This window comes from Struthio camelus, chromosome 3 (assembly GCF_040807025.1).
Source record: "Struthio camelus isolate bStrCam1 chromosome 3, bStrCam1.hap1, whole genome shotgun sequence".
Classification (NCBI taxonomy): domain Eukaryota; kingdom Metazoa; phylum Chordata; class Aves; order Struthioniformes; family Struthionidae; genus Struthio; species Struthio camelus.
This window is the reverse complement of record NC_090944.1, coordinates 114506757-114520938: the sequence shown is the minus strand read 5'-3', so window position 1 is coordinate 114520938 and position 14182 is coordinate 114506757. Positions and strand designations below refer to the sequence as shown.

The window sequence follows — 14182 nt, the reverse complement described above, 5'->3', positions numbered from 1 at the left end:
TTTCTCCCTCTTCTCTGCACTAATCTTTGCTCTCTTATACATTTCTTCCATTGCACGCAATGGAAAATATTGGTAGAGTCTTTTGTACAAGCTTTATTTTCATTTTTGCAGGATGCCATGCTGTTTTCTGAAGAATAAAGTTTTGAAATGTTACAGCACGGCAAGACCAAGGCGGGAAACCAAACTACTGCCTTATATCCTGGAATTATTGATTGTGTACATCTATTGAATCTGGTACCAAGGAAAGGAAACTGAGAGAAAAGCCAGGTAGCAAACAACTTTTTCAAATATGGCTTCTCCTGAACTGTTAATAGTCTTACTCTGAAAGTCTGCCTTCAAATCTGAAGTTTCTCTGTGAGTTTTGTGGGATTGTTTTCCCTTTTTCTACTGAGCTTAGTTAATGCCAATTATTTCCCAGGCACACCCCTTACCTTTGTGGCAGGGGGGATGCTACCTCTCCCGACAGTCCTTTTTCTTTACGTTCATTTAAATTAGCCACTTTTATCTGAAGACCTTCGATACACCTGTGCTCTGCTGATGCGCCATGAGCTAGCTAAATTCCCCTTGCCCCAAACTACTCTTAGATCGCACACTAAGGATGAGGTTGCTTACCTGCTTTTTGTTTCTGATGGGTAACACTGTTGTCCTGTTAATGCAGGGATTATTTTAAAACTATAGATAACAGAACATATTTCTAATGTTCTCATTATAGGTAGCAGGAACCTCTTCACCTAGATGCTGAACTTCCGTTAAACAGAAACTCCAAGGTGGCTCCAACTGCCATTAAACCCTGTTTAGCATCACTTCACTGGAACCTACCTCTACCCCCTTGGTCAGTCTGGGGTGGTTCTCCTAATAGACAAGGCCAAAGCAAACATGGACTTCTGTGGAGCTTAGCATGGGAGCCAGCACTCCAGGCAAAAGATAGTATTTCTAGCTAAGCACAGTGTTAAAAATGGGCTTGTGCAACCCACAGTCACAAAATCCTGTTAAACTAAGATATTAACAGGATTTCAAAAAACATAATTCAAGTAGATCAAGTTAGAGCCGTTCAACTGAACAAAAGTAAGAAGGGTATAATCTTTTACATTTCAAAGCAAAATTTGAAACTAATTGGACTTAACAGGAAACTCCACCTACAAGAAAATTATTTCATAATTCTTTTTTGTATAGATGTGCTTCTCAGACAGGCCTGGTACTGCACAGTCAAGAAGAGATACCAGATGCATTGAACAAATAGTCCAATTGTATTTCATAGTTCACATATTTCTATATGGAACCACGAACTGGGGAAAAGGTAGTGTTTCTAGTAGCGTGTGCTTGGTGGGAACATGCTGAGAGAGAAAGACCAGCCATGCCTTGAGCCTTCAGCATCCTATTCCAGGACATGGCCCTCAGCCACAGGCAAGGACAAACCAGTTCATGGCTGTAAGCCTGCCCCTTTCCAAGAGAAAATATGCTGGCCTGCTCCACAGACTTTCAGGAAACTTCAGCGGCATTTCAGAAACTTTTAAGTTTTCTTTTAAGAAAAGGTCTTCTAAACCAGGAAAGCCTAATTACGGCAGCTGCAGGCCGCTACACAGAGCTCTGGTACCCAGAAATGATGTGAGGGCCAATTGCCAGGACTAAACATTTAATGCATCAACAGGTGTTACATGTTATGCATCAGTGAGGTGTACATCACTGAAACATAAAGACCCAGCAAGCCGGCAGCACAACTATCAACCAGAACAACACAGCCATAAAATCATAATTAGCCTCATACACTTGTTATGGGCATTTTTATTTATTGACATGGTCAAATTAACAGGCAGTAACATTTTATTTTAATGATAGCCTTGAAATCAGCCCAGGAAGAAAGTTAGCATTACTGTTCGGATACTGCATGCCATCCACATTTAGCCATGTGAATATATATTTTCAAATGCTTAAATATTGACACCCTAATTGAGTTACCTAGAGCACGTGAGAGAAATCAAGTTCTTAATCAATGCATATCTTGTTTATTCTCTTCCCAGGATGTACAGGAAAACTAGGCGGCAGCAGAAACTCGGCAAGCCTTACAGCAAGGCTTGGAGCACGCGCGGCCACAGGCCTGATCTCTGCCTGCTTGAAAGAGCAGATGCAGGCGACGGCATGAGAGCGCACGGAAAGTCTCCATCTGAATGCAGCCACCCAGGAGAGCATGTGAAAAGCACCCTCAATGTGGGGAACAAGATTGGTTGCCCAATTACCTACTGAATTTCATACTGTACCTTTCCAAAAGCCAGGCACTTTACTGAATGGTAAACCGCAGCTGTAAAGATTTATGCCCGTCACCACAGAGCGGCAGATTCCTGCAACAGTTTACAAAGCAGGAGGGAATATCTCAGCTTATTATTGCAGCAGGGAATTTAGATGGTGAGACTAATGACTCTTTGAGAGACATAAAGAGAAAGGAACTGAAGAGCATTAAGATTATGACTGGGTTAAGGAGCGTGCACAGAGTGCAAGCCTCCTAAGGATTGTTTTACAAGGTGTCTTAAACAAGTTTGCTTTTCCATGAAGATAGCAGAAGTCGGGGGGGGAGCAGCTCAGCACTTTTGGAAATGAGATCATTCTTTTATGCATTTAAAACGTACTCAGCACAGGTGCCTTCACAAACCAGATTCCCTGTTTTCACACTTCTCATTTATCCAGCTTAAGTATGAATATTCCAGAGACTGCAAAAAAGGAAAACTGGGAAATGATCTGGGTGTAATAGCTGAATCAAGCAAATTGCCGATTTTACAAGAATTACTATAATGGGCTATGCTTGTTTATAATTTCCACTGTCTACTAAGAAGCACAGTTTCAAAAAGGACCAACATCCCACATTCAAAAGTGATTTGGGAGTCTACTTTTACTGTCCGAAGCACTGAGACTTCTAAAAACCACAGCGTGAAACTGTAACACACTTAGGCACACTAGAAAGTTTTGCACAAAGTCTTGTTCTTTGGCTTAATCGTGGGCTGAACGTTAAAGAAAGGGAAAAGCACCGTCTCAGGTTCTCTAGTTCATTTGATCTCACACTTACACACATGTAGGCAGAAATACCCACCTGGGAATATCTTTTAAAAACAGCAAAGGAACGAGGAAATCAATTTTCACTTCAATTTTCCCCGAAACACTTTGTTCTTTCCGGACCGAGCAGGCTTGCCAACTTAGCCGAGAAGAAGTTTCACGCAGCTTTCTTATGCAGAAAAGCGGCCAGGACAGGCAGCGAAGGTGGGGAACGGGGCATCCCCTTCAGGCTGGCGAGGGAAGACGGGGAGGGAAGAGCGGGCGAGAAGCTCAGGCCCCTGCTGCGGACGTGGGAGCGGACACGCGGGGCACCGGCCGCCGCTCCCGGCCGCTTCCCAGCCTCCACGGGAGCTCTGGGAGGGGGCTGAATAATCGCGCCCAGAGCCCCCCGCCCCGCTCCCGGCCACGTCAGGATACATTTTTCTAGCCTTTCTTCAAGCGCTAGCCGCGTGAGGGGGGCAGAAATGAAAAGCAGCAGTTTCCAGTATTTGTCGTTATTATAGGTTATATATACAGAAAGAAAGTTAATTAAGCTTTAAAAAAATCCATCACACATCAATGGCTGCATTTTAATGAGTACAAAAAGTTGAGGTGTTTACTGCCAATTAAAGTGGTTTTTAAATAAGCATTAATTAACACAGAAATTCAGAAGAAAGTTATACCTTGTCAAAGAAAGGCCAGTGCAGGCTATGCCCACTCCTGCTCCCATTCATACTCAGATAGTAATTACCACCAACCCTGTATTTTCCATAATAATGAGGAGAGGCTGTCATGGCTGTCAAACAAAAACAAAAAAAATAAAATAAAATAAAACAGCCGTGCCCAAAAATACCCTCCAACTGAAGTAAACTTTTTTTTTTCTTTTTCAGCCCGGCAGCCACGGGAGGCGGCACGAGGAGGCAGGCGGCGGGCGAAGGCGAGGGGACGCCCCCGGGCCCGGGGAGGGCAGCCGCCCCGTCCGCAGCCCCAGCGGGAGCCGCCGTCCCGCCCGAGCGGGGACCGAAGGCCAAGGAACACGTAATTCGTTCCCGGCGCTTCGCGTTGCGGTGCAGCGGTTACCTGCGCGAAAGCCTGGAAAGTCATTTTTTCCGCGCGTTCAGTTCCAGCGGACGGACTTCTTGCTTCCCTAAGCCAGGTCGCAGTAACCACTGAAGGGAAAATAAGGTCTGGCTGCTTCCTAACGGCGCAAGCGGTAACCCGCAAGGCAGCACGGACAGCAGCTCCCTTTTCTGTAAGGTTTCCATAATAATTGTCAGGAGTTTCAGCTCCCGTTCGGCTAGTTGCCTTCCCTAGGCGGGAAGAGAAGGAATTCTTTTCTAAAGAATTCTCCCATCTTTAGTCAGGTACGTGTTTAAATACTTTTCGTAAAACCTGCCCTTCCCCTAAGTGTTTCTTAGGCGCTGGCACCAAATACGGTTTTTAAACTGCCTTATTAAAAATGCTTTCTCGTCTCAGTTCCCCAGCTGTGGCAACACAAGGACTTCACTACCTTTTTGGCTGACAGGAGGGACGGATCCACTGTTCAGTACTGCAACAAATTTTAGACAAATCTTTGGTGTCGCGTTTACAAAGCTAACAAAAAAATGGAGAAGGAGGAAGCAGATATCCCCGTACTCCTGCTCTCATGGCCCTCTCCCTTGGCAGACCACTCATACGAGTTATTTTGTCCCAACGGGTAGCCTTGCTCTAACGTATAGCATTCACTTCTGTCAGGCGGTATCCGGGTGCCTCTTTCCTATACTGTGTCCTCAGGCGATATCTGCAGCAAAATAAAAGGCATACATTGAAGCCCATGGAAGTTTTGTTTAACTTAGCTGCACTGGGCCTTCAGATGTTTCACTAATCTTTCTAACATATCTGATGGGGCTAGAGAGGAATATTTTATTGCTAGAAATAGTTGAGCGATTACTTCAGAGAAAGGACGGACGTAACACAAAAGAGTTTCCAAGCACCGACAGGAAGGAGTGTTGCTCATACTAAATTCCACATTAGGCACTACAATAATAATAAAAAACCCACCGGCCCTTGTGATGTCTGAACTCCCCGACACTGATATATGGAGAGGGGAACAGAGGAGGAAAAAGACAGACAGAGCAAAGCAAATATGCAGGGACGCTTACGAGCAGAATACAGAAGCCAAGTGTCACAAGTTGACCCTTTGTGTTTGCAGTGAAATTTGACCACTCAAGGAAAAATTCCTTTAGCAGTTTATACCTGTTTTGATTTTTGTTGATAATAGACATTTGTCACAGCATTGTGACGTTTAATGTTGTTTAATCAAGACTTCAGAGAAGGAGTTACAATTTTAATTACTAAAAAGTCCATTGTTGCATATTTATGTTTTCCTTAGATACATTTGACCCAGCTCTGATTAAGGGCTGTAATAAATAAACTTTGTGCATACAGACGCACAGTAGCAATACAGCTTGCTTAATAACAAATGGGCCATGCACGTGCAAGGAAAACGCTTGTTCACTGATGACTGCAGACCAGGCTTGTCCCCTGCTAGAAAACCCCTCAGACTTCCCAGTGGCAGACCAGCAACCAGCAGCAATCTTGGTGGCCTCCCCACGGTGGGGAGGCACGCAGGGCCATGGTGCTTGGCTCGTGGTTATGGTCACCCACTACTCAGGCTATACCTGCTGTACATCGTCCACTCACATTCCCACCATGGAGACACCTGAGCGCCCGCACATTAAGGCAGGAGGCTAGCTGGTCTCGCTGGGCTCCTGGTGCACGTCCGTCTGGAATGGTGGGATGATCCAATGATCCCACCACTGGAGAAGGCGGACAGGTACAGGGACGAACTGTTACCTGGCAAGTTATTGTGAGATGTGCCTAGACCGGGAGAACTCAGGTTCAGCTTCACAGAAGCGTCCTCGTGAGGATGAATGTCCTAACAGCAGCATCACGGTGTTTGTCTGCCCTCATTCTTCACTGCCAAGGGCCTGCGACCTGAACGGCGGTGGAGATGGCCAGGCAGGGGCTCGGGAACAAGAAAAATAAGTGAGTAAAACGGGCGCAAGGTTCCTCAGCTCTCTTCAGACAAGCAGAAGGGTTTCCTTTGCCTCTTCTTCCCACCCTTCCAGAAATAAAACTACAAATAGAAATAACGTGCAGGGAAAATAGATATAAATTATCTTCACCTTATTTATCACTGTGCGCATACTACTGGGCTGGGAAGCATCTGGTACATATCCAGCACCTGAAGAACAGATTAAAATGCCAATTTCACCTGTGTTCAGACAGCCCAAGCCCAGCAGGGCCTATAGTACTGCATATCGTGGCTTCAGCCATGTTTTTTCAGACTTCTGATATAAGGCTGCTATTTGAACTACCATTTTTCTGAGGCCAGGGCTGCTCCTTCCTTCAGGCTTGTATATGAGTCGTACAAGACCCCAGCAGTATGATGAAATACTGAGTATTTCTCTGAACACAAAACAGGCTTTTTTTCTCTCAACCCCCAGCCTTGAGGCTCAGTGTCCTTCTCCAGCAGTTCCACCTCACACCGAGTTGGGATGGAGACCGCATCCTTCCCACCATGGGCAGGGATAGTTTGTGCTTTCTTTTTTTACGCAGAAAAAAGAGCTAGCATGCAGCCCCAAATCCTATTTAAAAAAACCAGCAGCAGCAACGGCTGCTTTACCAGCAGCAGGGTCGAAAAATGCAGATTGGAAGAAATCTGAACGGCTCTCAGTCACCTGTTGGAAGCTCTGTTGTGAAGGCAGACTCCAAATTTAGCCAACTAAGATAGGTATCTGAGGTTACCTTTTCTAAATCCCTCCAAAAGACTAACCTGTCTCTTGCTCCCTGTGGTTGTCATGCACTTTAAAATTATTTAAGTGGCTGAGTAATTAAGCTATTTTATTAATTTTATGTAAAGATGGGTTGTTATTCCTATTAGAAGGATGAAAGAAAAGACAGAAGGGAAGCTTCTGTCTGAAAAAAAAAAAAAAAGCCTTATCTTGTTGGCTTGTGCCCTGAGCTGAGAAAGTTCTTATTACTTCCAAAGCTCCTAATTATGTTCAAGTTTTTTTTTAATATTTATTCTATGTCTGGAAATATTTTCATTGGCCCCATAAACTTGCACAGCTCTTGGACCTCAACATACAAGGTATGGGAACATACTAAAAAGAAGACTACATGTTTTTAAAATACCTGAATGGAATGAAAGCCAAAATTCCTACAGCAAACAGTCCCTTCCGTGGTGGCTAGGAGACAAGTGAGAGCCAAGTCCCATTTTGAAAAAGACCAAAAAACAACTCAGAGTCAAAATTGCCTCCACATGAAGCATGCAGTAAAGACAACATTCAGTAAATTACTTGGCTGATAACTGAAAAAAATCCAAGCATGCATACGGAGAGAGTATGAGATAATTTATTTTGAAATAATTTAGGAGCTGTCCAGTTTTCAAAAGCCTCTAATGAGGCTTAATATCTGGCCTGGTCAATAAGCAAAGCTGTACTGTACTCATAAGACTGTGTGTTTATGCTGGTTTAGTTAAATCAGTGAAAAAAATTACCTATCTGTTCTGAAACCAGTGGAAGCCTGATTTCTTCTGCCTGTTGATTTCTGCAGCCTAGTCATATAAAAATGACTTTAAACCAAGCTAAGTGTTCCTACGGAGGTACGCGGAATCTTTCATATAAATGAGTGAGAATCCTCATTGTATCTGGCCTCCTATACTGCTATTACTATTTTAAAAATAAAAATGAGAGATGACATCGGCTTTCCCTGCACTTAATAGGAAGCTAATTAAAAAAACGCAAAAACCAGCAACACCGGTTCAGCTCCATCTGTATTTGCAGCTTTAAGACAGACAGCTTGTCATTCGCCAACAACTTCTAAGTATCCACCCCCTTATATTCACTCATGAAAGACAGTCCATCTCATGCATTGACAACATGAACGTACAGTGACCAGTGTCTCTAAAAACTGATTTGACATTTTATTTTTAAGTTTTTATCTGACTAAACAATACACTCACATTTCAATGAGGCATTTGCTTTTGATGATCCCTCAGCAGTATCTCTTTTGCTTAAAAAATTAGCCACACACCAGAACTATTCTGAGCAGACCACAGTACAGTGCAAATAGGATCTGCAGAAAGCCTCAAAAGACATCTCCTTTTTTTTCCCATTAACTTTGCTAGAACAGGTTCAGACTTCTACCACTCTCTCCCTATTTAAGTGACAAAGGTCAATTCAAAATTTCCAAAACGGAAGCAGATCTTTAATTTTAGATACTATATTTCCAAAGACGAGGCCAACAATGTGACAAGATAGTATGTTGGTATTAAGGCGGATATTATTGTGAAACGGCAGGGAGGTCAAAAGCCACCCCCGGAGTTACGGACAGGAGGCGACCAGTAGCACGGGTTCCATATCCCTGTGCCAGAAAAGCCGAACCAAAACACACAGCCTCACGTGCCTCTGCGCACACGCTGCAGGCCGAGGTGCGGGACTCCTAACGGGGCCGCGCGGCGGCTGGTGCTGTATCTCAGACAGGATCTAAGTTCTGCCAAGAGATCTGCTATCTGCACTGTAAAGCAGAAGAGCCGGGTGAGCAGATTTTTTATTTAAACAACAACAAATGATACCTTTTTTGGCAAAAAAAGAAAAAAATCAATCGTAATAAAAAATACAGCCCTGTATTTCTAACAGGGTCTGAATAAAGACAGACCATGAAAGTCTCATGTGAAACTGCTTTGAGTTTACACGTTTCTTACACGTCATATTCTAAAGCAGTGGCTTAGTGCGAATCTTCTTTTTGAAGCTCCAGATGTAACAGCACACAAATGATTAAACAGTCAGGCTTAACTGTCTTGTGCGGACGAGGAATTTGTCAACATAGTCTCGGTATTTATGCATATCTGCAGCAAAGACTGTACAGTCGCACAAGTCAAACAGCTGTCTGTCAGTAGTGCTCCTCTCCTCGCCACAGCCTAATAACATAGACTCAGCATGACCCTCAGAGGCCTCTCTGAGCTGGCGAGCTGTCTCCTCCTTCCCCTTCCCTCCAGAGTCCTTCACCACCAAGCTCTGAACTAAGCTGGAAAAATTCTACTGGAGTCTTTTCTACCCGTCTTAGTATCAAAAGAGACTTAACCCTAGGCAAGTCTGTCTACACGCGTGAGCCGGGACTAAAACGAAGTTGAGGAAAGACAGCTTTGATTCATGGCATGTGAAAGGCTACCAGCAATTCTTTTTAGTAGAGCTTGCCAACATTAATACAGCCAGAGCCACATGCGACACCCATTAGGGCCAGCGAGAGCTCCCACGCATATATTTCAAGGAAGCAGTAGATTCCCCAGTCCCAGAAGCTGTCTTCATCACAAAAGTCTAATATATCAGAAGACAGAGAAAAGCTCGGCTTTTAGAATGCATTTTTTATTATTCAGCCTTCAGTGGAAATGTCACCTTTCTAAAGCAAGCTGTTATCATGTGTTTCCCGTGCCAAACACATGGCCTCTAAGGAGAGGGTTTTATCTCTACATTTTTAGTGATTTGTATTTCTCTTTCAAGGAGCTCCATGCCTTAAGGCACCTGAAACGCTAACAGCACAAGAAGGTAAGGTTACGCGAGACGCTCCCAAACAGGACATAAAACCGGGCCTGGAGTCGGCAACGCTACCGACGGCGGTCGCCCTGCCCCATAATTCACGCCCGGCAGTACATTTAATTATTGCCGGCGTCCCCGGTCGGGACCACGTCCTGAGTGAAGCCGCGCGCCCGTCAAGCGCCGGCAGCCAGCACCGCTGCCCCGGCGCCTGCCAGCGCGCCAGATGCTGCCACGCGCTGGCATCTGGGGCCTGGAAAGGCACCCGCCGCCTCCGCTTGGCGGCCGATCCTCACCCCGGCGGCTGACGGGGACAAAAGGAGGACGGGGTGGGGGGGCGGCTCTGCCACCTGGCGTTTTGCGGGAACGGGTGACCGGTTCAGGCACAGGCAGCGACACAGAGGCACAGCAAAGGCCGAGGGAGAGGAGATGCACACCTTGCCCGGGCCGGGGCCGGTAACTGGGTAGCCACGTGAACTGCATTGGTCCAGGATTTTAAGCTTAAAAAACAGGCAAACAAACACACAAAATTAAGCTTATTTCTCTAACGCTGAGGATGAAACTCCCCAGGTATGTTTAATGTAGGAAAGCAAATAAATTCGCCATACCTCTTTTCATGAATTTGGCCTCGCTCTGTGACCTGGCCCCAGCAATGTCACTGGGAAGACTCTCAGCAATGTTAACACGACCGGGACTCCATGCCGCCCACTTATTTTACCCTATAAAGCCAACGACCTCAGGACTCTCTTCAGTGTCACGGAGAGCCGGAAGTGACCCGGAGACGCCAGGGCTGAACTAGCCCCCACAGCACCGGCATGCCGCGAGGACTACTGCAGCCAAGGCCCCTGCCACCCAGACTTGCCTCTCAGTTGGGTTTCCTGGATAGCAATTTTGCTGGGCTCTTGCAGGACAGGGCCAGGGGGGCTGGTCCCAGGGGACGTCTCCGAGGTCAAAGCAGGGGTGAGGCTGTAAAGGAAGGAGCCCAAGGAGGCAGAGTAATGGGGAGAGAGGGAGAAAAATCTAGAGAAACAATATATGCTGATGGCTCATGATCCACGCTGTAGTAGCAGCTCTTATCCACGCCTGGTTCGTAAAGGAGGATTATGAACTGGCAAACGTCAGACCGCAGCGCAGAGGCAAGAATACAAGTGGAGCACAGCTAGCCAGCAGCATGCTCTAAATCATGGCGCAACCTTGTCCCTTCTCATGTGAAACTTCTTCCTAGTTGTCCCACCACTGTGCAGGGTGCCATAAAACTCACATTACTCACATGCTGCTGGGGTAAGCAATTTCCTAACCCTTTTATGACTCCTGTGTTTTCGTTTTGTGGGAGTAATCCTCTGTTTTCATCATTACGTGGGGATAACAGCTGCATCTAATAATCCACTCCTGGGTCCCAGTGTTTGGGGATGACATTTCAACTAAAGGCACAGAAAGGACAAGAAAATTTGCAACCGCAGTTGAGAGACGTAACACAAGACATGGACTAAGGCAGCTGAACACGAGAATCTATAAAATACCCTGGAGATGAATGAGTCTGCTCAGGGAAGGGTACGCGAGAAATTGGTGGAGCAGGAGACAGAGGAGTTCAGCGGAGGAAGAAAACAGGCCAGCTGGTTTGCACAGAGGGAAGAGAGGGACCCTATCAGCCATGTAAGCAGCAGAAGAAACTCAGTTTCTTCGTCATTCTAGCTGCACTCCTGGTTGAACAGCAGGGGAGATGCTGTGGTGATACTCGACTGTGTCACGTTGCCACCAGACTCACAGGACACCTCGCTTGCTGTCCCCAGGTGCTGCTTCAGTAGCCCTTTCTGTGGCGTGCAAAGAGCTATCGGGTAGCACAGCCACCAGAACCACTTGCTACAGGCACTGCCTTTTGTTAGACCACTTTACATCTATTTCAGTTCATAACTTTGTTCTTTGATCCCGTGTGGCTCCTGAGGTGAGGCCATGCTGAGGCAAAACTGCCTAGTCTACGAAGCAGATCTAGGTTAGAAAAGCTGTGCCGGGGAGGATGACTGACCACTGCAACATCTGCTCTTTTCCTGGCTGCCCTGTCTTCATCCAGCTGCATGGCTTGCCAATTGGCTTGTCTAGCTTATTGCTCCCAGAAGGACTTTTCCCAGGTTTGCCAAACTTAGGATCTGAGCAGCAAAGAATCAAGGCTGCTGCCTGCAGCCTCCCCAGGAGGAAGCTAATTCCCACTGCCCCACACTCGCGCACGTGCACCAGCCCTGCTACCCATCACAGCAGCCCTCCGGCAGAAGAGCTCTAATCTCATCTGAAAGCTCCCTGGGCCAACGAGATGGAGACAGAGCTGGTCTGGAGAAGGAGCTCCTTTAGTCTGCCAAGAGACAGCAAAGTCGTGTCAGGGCAGTACATTAAGCCATCACCCGCTCCCCAGAGTTGCAGGCACCCTCTCTGCTGCGCTGTGAATAGCCTTCCCCGGCCCAGCGTCAGGTGCCGGGACAGAGCTGCACAGAGCAAGCAGGAGGCGGAACTGCTTCCCCCCGGGGACGCTCCAGTTTCCTTGTGGATGCCTCAACTCGGGGCCAGGGCTCCCAGCTGTGCTCCTGCAGATGGCTCAGGCAGCGACCAGACCTCCACCAGCCCCATGATGCAGGGGACAGCTGCACAGGGCCAGTACAAAATACCGCCGCCAATAGCAGCTGCCCTGCGAGCTTTGCCCGCATCCCGCACTCTGCCCCCAGGAGGCTCCCCGTTGGCTCTGTTCTCCCATTCCAAGCCTCTCCTCTGCACCCAAATCCCCCCGTCCTGGGAGCTGCCCTCGCCTGCTCGAGCACGGACCTGCACCTCTGCAGACCTTGCTGCTGCTTCTAGGATCAAAAGTGTTGTTCGGCCACGTCCTTGCTCCCCCATCGCACCTCCCACACCCCACGAACACACACAAGACGTTCACACACCCTGGCACCACCACGCATGAGATGCATCCCAGCCTCATAACCTTGTCAAAGTAACTTGCCCTCCTCCAGCGCCTCAGTATGACACCCGCAGTCTAGTCCAGAAGAGAAGACCATTTGAAAGTCCTCATGCACATGGGGTGGCCAAATCCCTAGGCTTAGCATGGCACCCATTGCACCCTGACATGCCTTTGACAATATATATATGCTGTAGATTTACACTGTGACATGTCCCACTGCAGAGCGATGGAGAGAAATCCAACTCACCATGCTGAAGTCTGTTAGGTTTCGGGCTGGGGATGGCCTGTGAGCCGGGCCATGGGCCGAGTCTTTCCAGAGGCATCTCTGACAGGACCAAGAGGATGCTGCAGGCAGTGAGGACGGGAACTCCTTCGCTCCCGATCTGTCAAGGCAAGGGAAGCGGCAGCATTTAACAGCCCATTGCACCTTAGCGAGTCAAAGAAATCCTGTCCGTTTAACTTAGACCTGCCAAAAAGCTGTGGGTTTTGATCTGAAAAGCTACATGCTGCTCACAAAAGATACAGAGAGCTGAGGGCCAGTTGTGAGAGGTATTCTTCATCTGCAGATCCTGCTGCCTGCAAGGGGACTTCAGGGTGCTTGGCCACGAACTGAAAGCAGCTCTCCAGTTCCTCACTGACACAACCACGGCCCCAGCATAAAGGCTACCACACTCAGAGCATGGGGCAGAGCCAAGGCCCAGGAACAGCAGAATCCAGTGCACAACACAGGCCGTGCAGAAAGCCCAAATGTGAAGAAATCAACAAATAAACTTTGCCACTTTATTGCTTAAATCACTATCATAAATCTCTCTAGAGAGGAAGTTTCTGTTTCTCCAGCTTCCTACTCAGCGTCCTTGAGAAAACAAACGACACCACACTCAAAAAAGCCCACAGTGGTTTACTTCACACTTCCCTATATGTTGTTATGCTGAGTGCTTCATTTAGAAAAGGCTGACCTCCTCAGCCTTCTTCATCCCAGTGCCCTTCGCTGCAGGGACACGCCAAGGAACAGGTTTAGAAATGAAGAAAAGAGCCGAGTAGATGTTCCAGAGCAGATAACCCTGCCAACTCAGCATCCCAGAGGTGTAGAGAGAGTCAGCATGACAAGAACTGCTCTCTGAGAGGTGATTTGCACAGGAGATATAGGAGCTGTGCTATAAGTACAGAAGCTGTGAATACAGCCATTAAAAGAGAACAAAATTATGCCCCCTTACATTTCATTAGATGCAATTTCTTACTTAGCTCTGGGTAGGGGCTCTAACTTGCCTCACTGCAATTCTGCTCAACACAAACCTTCACATACTTGGTCCGTGAGTTTTCGCTGGTACGACACAAAAACATTATGCACTGGTTCAAGAGGGTGCAATGAATTACCGCTGTGAAATGTCCTAAATGTGTTATCTGCTTTACCTAAACACCCACAGGAGGAGAATAAGAAAATCTATAGGTTTATTTTGCTCTGTTTTTCATAGACTCTCAATAATTCCTCTGAACAAAGCAGCACTGATTTGTTTTTATATCAGCCATTAGGTGGAACAGAAGGGAGGTGGAATGGACTTTACACTACTTAACAGTGTAAGATCGTAAGATATAAGGGACTGCGGTAACTGGATCAGCCTGCAGTAAGCAAAACAGGGCTTCC

At 46.9% G+C, this 14182-nt stretch overlaps 1 long non-coding RNA gene across 1 annotated transcript; it reads right to left on the bottom strand.

Annotated features, from left to right (window-relative positions):
* Positions 1 to 3171: 3171 nt before the first annotated feature.
* LOC138066854 (uncharacterized) lies at positions 3172 to 13327 on the bottom strand. The gene is made up of 3 exons (XR_011140425.1): positions 12788 to 13327; positions 5857 to 6028; positions 3172 to 4801 (listed from the first exon to the last, which is right to left on the bottom strand). It is a non-coding gene; the product is annotated as an uncharacterized lncRNA (long non-coding RNA).
* Positions 13328 to 14182: the final 855 nt, after the last annotated feature.